Source organism: Schistocerca serialis, chromosome 9 (assembly GCF_023864345.2).
Source record: "Schistocerca serialis cubense isolate TAMUIC-IGC-003099 chromosome 9, iqSchSeri2.2, whole genome shotgun sequence".
Lineage (NCBI taxonomy): Eukaryota > Metazoa > Arthropoda > Insecta > Orthoptera > Acrididae > Schistocerca > Schistocerca serialis.
Genome location: NC_064646.1, coordinates 218,731,044 through 218,743,158, shown reverse-complemented (window position 1 = coordinate 218,743,158; position 12,115 = coordinate 218,731,044). Strand labels below are relative to the sequence as shown.

The window sequence follows — 12,115 nt, the reverse complement described above, 5'->3', positions numbered from 1 at the left end:
GGAAGCATGTCGTCCAGATGGTACAGGGAAAATTAGGAAGAGGGTACCAGGTCAAAAGTATTGTGAAGCCAGGTGACAGATGACATAGGGAATTTGTGTAAATATTTTGACAAAGAGGAACAGGGTGTCGTAGTAGGTGGCACAGCTTATCTAAAGACAGAAATTACAACATTAGTGGAGACCTGGACGAAACAAAAGCACGATTTTTGTGGAGGTCTTATGTTACCATGACCAGCCCTGGGTTAACACTCTTGTGAGCCGTGTGAACACAGAATGATCAGGTTGCTGCTAATTGAAATGAAATCACATACGAGTGCAATGCCTGTTGCAACAGTCGGGAGACGGTGATATACCAGACACTGTCTACACTTGAATAAGAGAGGGGAAGGTAGGTTGGCTTACATTCTTTCAGTAACTGTGCAGGGGACCACAATCACACAAAGCAAGATCCCTAAGGTTACTGATGTCAAACAGGTACCTTTTTAGGTTAGAATCAACATTCAGGCACCCTGTTACGAAATAAGTTAAATTAACAGAAAAACCTCACAAAATGCTGAAGAACGCACAGGAAAGTAAAGTTAGCTTATTTCATCTGAACATTGCAGGACTGAGTAATAAGGTAGAAGGGCATCATGTTTGTTCAGAAAATTTAGAGAACTATGAAAAGATACTCATCCGGTGCCTATCTGAGCACCATATAACCTCAAGGTTAGAGTAGTTAAATATAAAAGATCACGTTCTAGTATCTTACTCATGTTGAACTAATATGGCAAAAAGAGAAGTTGTTATATACAAAGACAGAATAGAAGTTCAAAAACATTGAGAAAATTGTATTTCGCAGTGATCAACACAAAGAAATCTGTGCTTGTGAATGAATACTAAAAGTAGTTCACTTTTAATGGCAACTACATATTTTGAACTCTTAACGCGGAATTTGGAATTGCAGACTGGTCCACGTCGACCGATTACACGATAAACGCGGGATTCACGGCGTGAATCCGCGCATGCGCACTAGACGGCAATAAAGCGCGAAACTGTAAGGAAAATGCCTGATTAAGTCATTCGCTCAAAACTTATGAGAGCTCAATACACCTATTCATTAAGTAATTGTTGTCTTACGTAACTGTTACAGAGTTACGTTATTACTGTTCTGAATTATGGGCTCAACTACTCGTTTTGTATTATGACACTTGTTTCTACAAAGATATTTTACTTAAATTTAGGTTTATACGGCATTTTGCCCAGAGAGGTCGGAGTTGTCTTTCGCGTTATTGCCCCGGCAGCGCCTGTGACCATCAGGGTTAGACCAGAAAGACAACGACGACGCCGGCCGGGGTAGCCGAGCGGTTGTAGGTGGTAAAGTCTGGAACCGCGCGACCGCTGCGGTCACAGGTTCGAATCCTGCCTCGGGGATGGATGTGTGTGATGTCCTTAGCTTTAACTAGTTCTAAGTTCTAGGGGAGGATGACCTCAGAAGTTAAGTCCCATAGTGCTCAGAGCCATTTGATTTTGAACAACGACGACGACGTAAACCCAGACGTTGTTGGTTTCGAGCTTGGCTGGGAAGAATGGAAGATGGAAGGGATTGTATTCTATATTAATAAAGGAATTTAAGATCGAAGACCCGAAGGAATGATACGGGACGGGATTAGCCAAAGTGGCACAGTAACGTAGAAGGCATTTTCACCTATAGTCGAAAGTAAGAATGAAACCATTTGTTTATAGATTTTCTGAGCGGACTCTTTCGCCGACTTTAGTCAGTTTCTCCTTCCTAGGATGCTGAAATAAAGGAAAACGTGTAATCAAATAAGCGTGGACTTTCCTCAATTAAGGCGCTGCATGTACAAAATGGAAATCACACATTTAGATTTAAATGCATATTTATTCAGAAATAAACGATTATACCTTACTAAGATACAGGAGGATCATACAGACGCTTTTACTCGTTTTTCGCCTGGATGGGAACGTTTAATGATTCTTTGGCTCATTCCATTCCTAGAATGCACAGCAGTAAGAACAAAGAATGCTTTTTGTATACAACTTGTGTAAAAGAAAGTCTGTAGGCAAAAATATTGCTTTTGTTTAATTACAGTGTTTATGAAATATTTCACGTTCGTTTCCTTTAGCATGTGTCTCAGCGCTGTTAACCTCGTCGTTGAGCGCCCATAAAGTCTAAACACACACATGGAATTTTGCTCACTGAAAAATGCGCGGAAATCTCTAAATGAAACTCTAAATTTAGCTGCTGGTCACGGATGTCAGTCATAACAGTACTGCATAAAAATAACAATCAAAAAGTATTCTCTGAGTCCCCTTCTGTGCATGGACGCTTAATCGCCATCTACTGCGCATGTGCGACTACACGGAAACTGGTGTCATTTCCACGTGGGGATAATGCGTCTGGTAATTCTCCTAGTTACAGCGGTTCTACCGCCAGATGGCTGTAGCACTGTGTCTGTACCGTTCGTGGCAGGTCGTCGTCTAATAGCGCCTTCAAACAGTCTTATCGGTAATTACAATAACGACGTTATTCCCCTGGTCACTTACTTCTTGTACATGCTACTTGTAGCCCCATGTTAGGTAGCCATTCATCTATATTTTGGTAAAATCCTAGCAGAATCTTGCATTATATGCATATGCATTAGCCTGTAGTCATCTGCACAAAGATACTGCAATGGTCCAAGCAGCTGGTCAATTCTACTGTATATAGTATATTCACAAGATCTTATTGTATTTCCTCGAAATTTTTTACAATGTGCCTCTTGCTGCTCCAATATTGCTCCGTGTAGGAGAAATGGTAGATCTCTCTGGACATCACGTCTCTAGAATGTATCGCCCTTCCAGGGTTAAATTATAGATATGTCATCCCTTTCTTGTATCTAGTGCTCACTGATTCTGCTGAAAATTCCCATTATTTCCAGCATATAATGTTTTTTTTGTAAGTGTATCACTAAAACTGGCGTAATATTACTAAAGGATTCTGAAGTATGGATGTAGGCAACGAATTATAATTGTTATGTAACCAAGTCTAATATTCCCGATGATACACATCCTACTTCAGCTTCAAGTCACTACTAGGTCAGCGGTGTGTACAAGCTGCCTCTGGAGCACTACTCCCACTTGTTACCACACGATGCAAAAGCTGTCAGACCAAATTTAGTTTTTCGAAAGATATCCATTGAAAGAGTAATAGCAGAATGAATGGGATTCGAAACAAGATTCTATTATCTGCATGTAAACTGCAACTACGAAAAGGGAACGGTCGCCAGCCTAATTAGGCAAAATTGTTACAGTCTGAGTAACTGTAGCCAGTTACTTATTATCACACACAAATGAGATTAAACTGGTAGCTGCACTTCCTTAGTTTTATTATTGTAATGTATGTTGCAAAACTGGCTCAACAGCTGGCATGGGGACCCAGAAACCGTTCTATAAACTGACTCATCTCAAAATGAACGGTTTCGCTTATACACGATATGAGAAGCACTTCTAACTATATGTACACGAAAATATGAACACTCTTATTTAAAAACCTATCCAAGAATTATTCCTTGTTCTGGTTCATATGGTTCAGATGGCTCTGAGCACTATGGGACTCAACTGCTGAGGTCATTAGTCCCCTAGAACTTAGAACTAGTTAAACCTAACTAACCTAAGGACATCACACACATCCATGCCCGAGGCAGGATTCGAACCTGCGACCGTAGCGGTCTCGCGGTTCCAGACTGCAGCGCCAGAACCGCGCGGCCACTTCGGCCGGCCACTTGTTCTGGTCCTTCAAGTTAATTAGTTAGTAAACTATTCTGAATAATGATAGTTTTATTCATCTAACTCTAGTAGCGTACTGGGATTTCAATAACAATAACATGTAAGCAGAACACTTTGCAGTTATACTTGGGTGAAACTTTAATAACCCTTTTATGAAAAAAAACACTAACACATGGAGAATTTCAAAAATTAGGCGCACTGAATAATAAAGAAATTTACTACTCCACAAAAGTTATTAAATTTTTATGGAAAATAATTATTTTTCAGTTTAGTAAAATACAATACTCGGAAACATTGTAGCATTAGGGAAAGGATCCTGCCTCAGTAAATGTCTAAGGATTGAATATGGCTCTTCCATAAAAAATTTATAACAAAATGTAATTATTATTTCGATAAGATCAAAATAACTAGTCCATTCAATTATACAGCACTCGGCTGATAATTTCAGACGAAGAAGGTGGCTGTGGCGATTTCCTGTGGTTACTCAAGAGGACGGCAATAATGCCCACGGGCCTTGCTGGGTAACAAGCACTGAAAATTCTCTTCTTGGCGTCGGATTTTCATAGTATAGAGCTAACCAACGTATACAGTCAATAATAAGCCAAATTACTTCCACATCCGAGGCTATATCACACAATCTTGCTGCTCTTCTTCCTCGTTTAGCACAAACGACGCGAATATTTTGCAGTTCGACCACTAGACCCACCTTTCCTATTCCCACCAAGTCAGTTTCACTGCAGAGGGACTCACCTTCCTGTTTACATGATCACAGACATACCTCCCTATGCATGAACCAGCACTACAATTAAATTTCTAACATTTCCATTCTTTTACAGAACATTACTTTTAGAATTACACTCATAGATTAATTATATTGACATAAATGGACATAAATAAGGAATAAAACATTTACTTAGATGTTACACCAAAGAACGTGGTTATACACATGTCACATTAAGTAAAAGCAGGCAAAGAAGTTATATTACATAATATAGAGAATATGGGTATTGGATTTACAAGCTTCGAGTATTAAGGCCAACGAGTTTTACTTAGTGTTATGGAGATATAATTTAAATTAATTAATTTTCATATGCTCTGATATTAATCTGCAGAACTCATCCCAGCCTTACCACTTCGCTGTTCGATTACATGTATATGCAAGTCATATCAAACATAATCCGACAAGCAGCAGGCAGTCTGAGACTTCTGAGCTGCAAGCCATGCAAATACCTGAAAGTGATTTCTGCTAATTGCATTTTTAGAAAAGCTTCTGCCAATAGCAATTGTGCTTCGCTCTGACAAATGTTCCTACTGAAGCCGAAATTCAGGGTAGAGTTCATGCTCGAATTAAATGCAGATGTGAAAATGAACACAAAAGCAAGTGGATCCCATAAGATATTCGAGACTGAAGTTGCTTCAGTCAAATGTATGATTATTAAGACTCAGTTGAAAAGTAGTAATAAAAGATTAGACTTGGCCTGTGATGCACCGTGTAGCATACAAATCTCCAACATACCCTTATGGATCACGATCTACCTCACTGAACAATGGCACGTAAGTCTGAATATAAGTGAAGGCACCTTTAAAGACCTGAAATGTTGCAGACAGATTATTATGCAAAGGTGAAAATATGCTGCAAAAAAATGGTTCAAATGGCTCTGAGCACTATGGGACTTAACTGCTGAGGTCATCAGTCCCCTAGAACTTAGAACTACTTAAACCTAACTAACCTAAGGACATCACACACACCCATGCCCGAGGCAGGATTCGAACCTGCGACCGAAGCGGTCGCGCGGTTCCAGACTGTAGCGCCTAGAACCGCTCGGCCACTCCGGCCGGCTAAATATGCTGCAATCTCACCAGACTTATCGTAGTTCGTAGCTTGAGAACGGCCATCAGAAAATAACCAACGTCCATGAACAAGCTCCGACACCAGTCATCCAGACAGAACCGCATGCAAGAAGTAGAAGAAGAACAACCGAATGCAGAATATCCAGTGCAGGATGCAGAATGCTTTGTCCACCATTCAACGAGGCTCACAAACACGTGACATGGGCCACATAGTCCTGTGATTGGCTCGTAGCTACTGCCTAAATACAGGCTAGCAGTCGTTCCTGCACTTGACAAGCCAAAGACAGTGATACGTTAAGAAATCATTATTCCTGGCACAGACTGCTTTTGAAATAGACTGCGGATTATCAGTTCACACAGGACTGAATAGCTTGAAAGTTGACATTTTAACGAACGACCTTCAAGCTATTGTTGACTTGTATTCAGCAAAATGTAAAAATACCATTAAACTAAAAGATGTTTGAATCTGTGTACAAATTGGAAGCTGTTGCAGAATGTCGCCCTGTTCTACGTCTGCAACTCTGCAGTTATCTCACGAACGGCTCGTTGCGGACACATATTTACTGAAACGTTACGTTTGTGTTTTCACGTTTTTTACCCATTATCAGTTTCCGCTGTTAATTATAATACATCCTGGATGTTTGTTGTGCAACCATCAGGAATATTTCGTCCATAAGGGACGGCATTATGAGGGCTGCGATTTTTGATCAAAACAAATAAAACAGTTTATTTTGCCACAATGCGTTTCGATGGTTCACACCATTCTCCACCTGAAGATGATGGAGTGAACCATCGAAAAGCGTAGTGGCAACATAAACAAGTGACTGACACAGAAACTGTTTTATTTGTAGTGTAGGCGTCATTTTGAACTGCAGACAGGTAAGAAAAAGTTGTAGCGATGCCAATAACTGAACTGATAAACATACAGTAAGACCAGAATAACAATGAATGCGAAGACAAACTAGTGCAAAAAAAGTGGTCTGATAAAATGTAAAGGAAGAGTTTCGTTATATAGATAGACCGGTATTGGACTTGCTCATTTCTGGTTTAGCAGACCGGATACAATAGGGATGAACTCAGGCCATAAGATAAGAAATCTGCCTAGCCAGCCCTCAAATATATCATTTTTTGTGAAACTGATCCTGAAACCCTACCGAAACGCGATACAAAACTTTCACAGGGCGTAGTCCAGTCCCTGATTGTAAGTGAGGACATTACCTAATCCTTCAGTCGACATCAAGCGCTAGTGATCGACCTAAGTTTAGTCTGATCGATGAAGAAATTTTCTTCTACATCATTTAGCTGAAGTGACAGGAAAGGCGGTGGTACGAAGTAGCAGACGTCAAGATATCAGTTTATATCATAAAACTCACGAAAATATGTGACGAAGTGAGGACATCTTATCCATGTGCAGAATACAAATGCTAAGGGTCCATTCCCTCCCTTCCTCTCTTGGCACACTGATAAGACACTGGACTTGTATTCGTGAAAAGTGAGGTTCAGCACATCCTGTGATGCTGTCAGCAACTTGCGGATTTGTCTGCTTTGGGTGGCGGAGGGGAAGGGGGGAGGGCGTTCACAGTGTGTTACTGTGTCTTCCCCAGTATTAATTAATGTCACCCCACCTTGAAAGTGTCACAACGAATACGATTTTAATAATTATTATAAAATACACTGTGTTGCTATACTATAGTAATAAACTGTTTAGTCACAATAAAATATAGAAAATATTTTAATCTTCTATATAAGTAAAAATGTTAGTGGTCGGTTGTTCAGAATCCTCTATCTTCAAAAGTTCTTCACCGATTACTTTGAAAATTTGACATAATTTTGCATTCGAATATGAGTATGTTTTTATGTAGCTATTTTTAATATATGTAATATGTAAGTAAATATATAATATATGTTATTACCAAAAATCTTGAACGGCCTTGAACGATGTACTTCAAATTTTTACACGTTACTATAATAAATGTTTAGACATATAGGCTATATATTTTTAATATATATATATATATATATATATATATATATATATATATATGTTGTTGTGGTCTTCAGTCCTGAGACTGGTTTGATGCAGCTCTCCATGCTACTCTATCCTGTGCAAGCTTCTTCATCTCCCAGTACCTACTGCAACCTACATCCTTCTGAATCTGTTTAGTGTATTCATCTCTTGGTCTCCCTCTACGATTTTTACCCTCCACGCTGCCCTCCAATACTAAATTGGTGATCCCTCGATGCCTCAGAACATGTCCTACCAACCGATCCCTTCTTCTAGTTAAGTTGTGCCACAAACTTCTCTTCTCTCCAATCCTATTCAATACCTCCTCATTAGTTATGTGATCCACCCATCTAATCTTCAGCATTCTTCTGTAGCACCACATTTCGAAAGCTTCTATTCTTTTCTTATTCAAACTAGTTATCGTCCATGTTTGACTTCCATACATGGCTACACTCCATACAAATACTTTCAGAAACGACTTCCTGACGCTTAAATCAATACTCGATGTTAACAAATTTCTCTTCTTCAGAAACGGTTTCCTTGCCATTGCCAGTCTACATTTGATATCCTCTCTACTTGGACCATCATCAGTTATTTTGCTCCCCAAATAGCAAAACTCCTTTACTACTTTAAGTGTCTCATTTCCTAATCTAATTCCCTCCCTTCTGAATCTGTTTAGTGTATTCATCTCTTGGTCTCCCTCTACGATTTTTACCCTCAACGCTGCCCTCCAATACTAAATTGGTGATCCCTTGATGCCTCAGAACATGTCCTACCAACCGATCCCTTCTTCTAGTTAAGTTGTGCCACAAACTTCTCTTCTCTCCAATCCTATTCAATACCTCCTCATTAGTTATGTGATCCACCCATCTAATCTTCAGCATTCTTCTGTAGCACCACATTTCGAAAGCTTCTATTCTTTTCTTATTCAAACTAGTTATCGTCCATGTTTGACTTCCATACATCGCTACAATCCATACAAATACTTTCAGAATCGACTTCCTGACACTTAAATCTATACTCGATGTTAACAAATTTCTCTTCTTCAGAAACGCTTTCCTTGCCATTGCCAGTCTACATTTGATATCCTCTCTACTTCGACCATCATCAGTTATTTTGCTCCCCAAATAGCAAAACTCCTTTACTACTTTAAGTGTCTCATTTCCTAATCTAATTCCCTCAGCATCACCCGAATTAATTCGACTACATTCCATTATCCTCGTTTTTCTTTTGTTGATGTTCATCTTATACCCTCCTTTCATGGCACTGTCCATTCCGTTCAACTGCTCTTCCAAGTCCTTTGCTGTCTCTGACAGAATTACAATGTCATCGGCGAACCTCAAAGTTTTTATTTCTTCTCCATGGATTGTAATACCTACTTCGAATTCTTCTTTTGTTTCCTTCATCTGCTTGCTCAATATACAGATTGAATAACATTGGGGATAGGCTACAACCCTGTCTCACTCCCTTCCCAACCACTGCTTCCCTTTCGTGCCCCTCGACTCTTATAACTGCCATCTGGTTTTTGTACGAATTGTAAATAGCCTTTCGCTCCCTGTATTTTACCCTTGCCACATTCAGTATTTGAAAGAGAGTATTCCAGTCAACATTGTCAAAAGCTTTCTCTAAGTCAACAGATGCTAGAAACGTAGGTTTGCCTTTCCTTAATCTAGCTTCTAAGATAAGTCGTAGGGTCAGTATTGCCTCACGTGCTCCAACATTTATACGGAATCCAAACTGATCTTCCCCGAGGTCGCCTTCTACCAGTTTTTCCATTCGTCTGTAGAGAATTCGCGTTAGTATTTTGCAGCTGTTACTTATTAAACTGATAGTTCGGTAATTTTCACATCCGTCAACATCTGCTTTCTTTGGGATTGGAATTATTATATTCTTCTTGAAGTATGAGGGTATTTCGCCGGTCTCATACATCTTGCTCACCAGATGGTAGAGTTTTGTCAGAACTGACTCTCCCAAGGCCGTCAGTAGTTCTAATGGAATGTTGTCTACTCCCGGGGCCTTGTTTCGACTCAGGTCTTTCAGTGCTCTGTCAAACTCTTCACGCAGTATCGTATCTCCCATTTCATCTTCATCTACATCCTCTTCCATTTCCATAATATTGTCCTTAAGTACATTGCCCTTGTATAGGCCCTCTATATACTCCCTCCACATTTCTGCTTACCCTTCTTTGCTTAGAATGGGTTTCCATCTGAGCTCTTGATATTCATACAAGTGGTTCTCTTTTCTCCAAAGGTCTCTTTTATTTTCCTGTAGGCAGTACCTATCGTACCCCTGGTGAGATAACCCTCTACATCCTTACATTTGTCCTCTAGCCATCCCTGCTTAGCCATTTTGCACTTCCTGTCGATCTTGTTTTTGAGACGTTTGTGTTCCTTTTTGCATGCTTCATTTACTGCATTTTTATATTTTCTTCTTTCATCAATTAAATTTAGTATTTCTTCTGTTACCCAAGGATTTCTACTAGCCCTCGTCTTTTTACCTACTAGGTCCTTTGGTGCCTGAACTACTTCATCTCTCAAAGCTACCCATTCTTCTTCTACTGTACTTCTTTCCCCCATTCCTGTCACTTGTTTCCTTATGCTCTCCCTGAAACTCTGTACAACCTCTGGTTCTTTCTGTTTATGCAGGTCCCATCTCCTTAAATTCCCATCTTTTTTAGTTTCTTCAGTTTTGATCTACAGTTCATAATCAGCAGATTGTGATCAGAGTCTACATCTGCCCCTGGAAATGTCTTACAATTTAAAACCTGGTTCCTAAATCACTGTCTTACCATTATGTAATCTATCTGAAACCTGTCAGTATCTCCAGGCTTCTTCCATGTATACAACCTTCTTTTATTATTCTTGAACCAAGTGTTAGCTATGATTAAGTTGTGCTCTGTTCAATATTCTATCAGGCGGCTTCCTCTTTCATTTCTTAGCCCCAATCCATATTCACCTACTATGTTTCCGTCTCTCCCTTTTCCTACTACCGAATTCCAGTCACCCATGACTTTTACATTTTCTTCTCCCTTCACTACCTGAATAATTTCTTTTATTTCATCATACATTTCTTCAATTACTTCGTCATCTGCAGAGCTAGTTGGCATATGAAGTTGTACTACTGTAGTAGGCGTGGGCTTCGTGTCTATCTTGGCCACAATAATGCGTTCACTATGCTGTTTGTAGTAGCTTACCCGCACTCCTATTTTTTTATTCATTATTAAACCGACTCCTCCATTACCCCTATTTGATTTTGTATTTATAACCCTGTATTCACCTGACCAGAGGTCTTGTTCCTGCTGCCACCGAACTTCACTAACTCCCACTATATCTAACTTTAACCTATCCATTTCCCTTTTTAAATTTTCTAACCTACCTGCCCGATTAAGTGATCTGACATTCTACGCTCCGATCCGCAGAACGCCAGCTGTCACTAACATTCAAAAAACCCGCACAGCTATGCGGACCTCGTAGTGTAACGAGTATAGGCAAGGAAAAAGAAAAGAAGAAGAAGAAAAAATGTCTCTTATCAGTAAGTTATGCAGGATTGATTTAAATCTACAAACAAACTACACAGGCAACTATACAGGACATAGTGTAGTTCACCTTGTACCATTATTAATCAGATCCTTTCTTGAGACTTCCTGGTAGATTAAAACTGTTTGCCGGGCCGAGACTCGAACTCGGGACCTTTGCCTTCGGCGGGCAAGTGCTCTACCAACTGAGCTATCCAAGCACGACTCACGCCCCGGCCTCACATCTATACTTCTGCCAGTACCTCGTCTCCTACCTTCCAAACTTTACCGAAGCTCTCCTGCGAACCTTGCAGAACTAGCACTCCTGAAAGAAAGGATATTGCGGAGACATGGCTTAGCCACAGCCTGGGGGATGTTTCTAGAATGAAATTTTCACTCTACAGCGGAGTGTGCGCTGATATGATTCATATCAGCGCACACTCCGCTGTAGAGTGAAAATTTCATTCCAAATCCTTTCTTGTTCCACTCGCAAATGGAGCGAGGAAAGGATGACTATCTGTACGCCTCCTTAAAGCATTAATTTCTCTTATCTTGTGTTTGTAGTCCTTACCCAAAATGTACAATGGCGGCAGTAGAATAATTCTGCAGTCAGCCGAAAATGGTGGTTTGGTGAATCTTCTCAATAGTATTTTGCGGAAAGAATGTCGCCTTCCCTCCAGGCATTCTCATTTGAGTTCACGGTGCAATTACACAACACTCGCGTGTTGATCGAACCTACCGGTTACAAATGTAGCAGCACTCCTCTGAATTACTTCGATGTTTTCCCTTAATCCGAAGTGGTGAGGATGCCAAAACTGGAGCAGTGCTGTAGAACAGATCGCAGAAGTGTTCTGTACGTGATCTTTATAGATGAGCTACACTTACCTATAATTTTTCCAATGATTCGAAGCAACCGTTCTCCTTCCCTGCCACAGATCTTACGTGCACGTTCTATTTATCACTGATTTGAAATGGTA

At 40.1% G+C, this 12,115-nt stretch overlaps 1 non-coding gene across 1 annotated transcript; it reads right to left on the bottom strand.

Moving 5' to 3' along the window:
• Positions 1-11,285: 11,285 nt before the first annotated feature.
• On the bottom strand, positions 11,286-11,360 carry Trnar-ccg (transfer RNA arginine (anticodon CCG)). The gene has a single exon. It is a non-coding gene; the product is annotated as a tRNA-Arg (tRNA).
• Between the last annotated feature and the right edge of the window lie 755 nt (positions 11,361-12,115).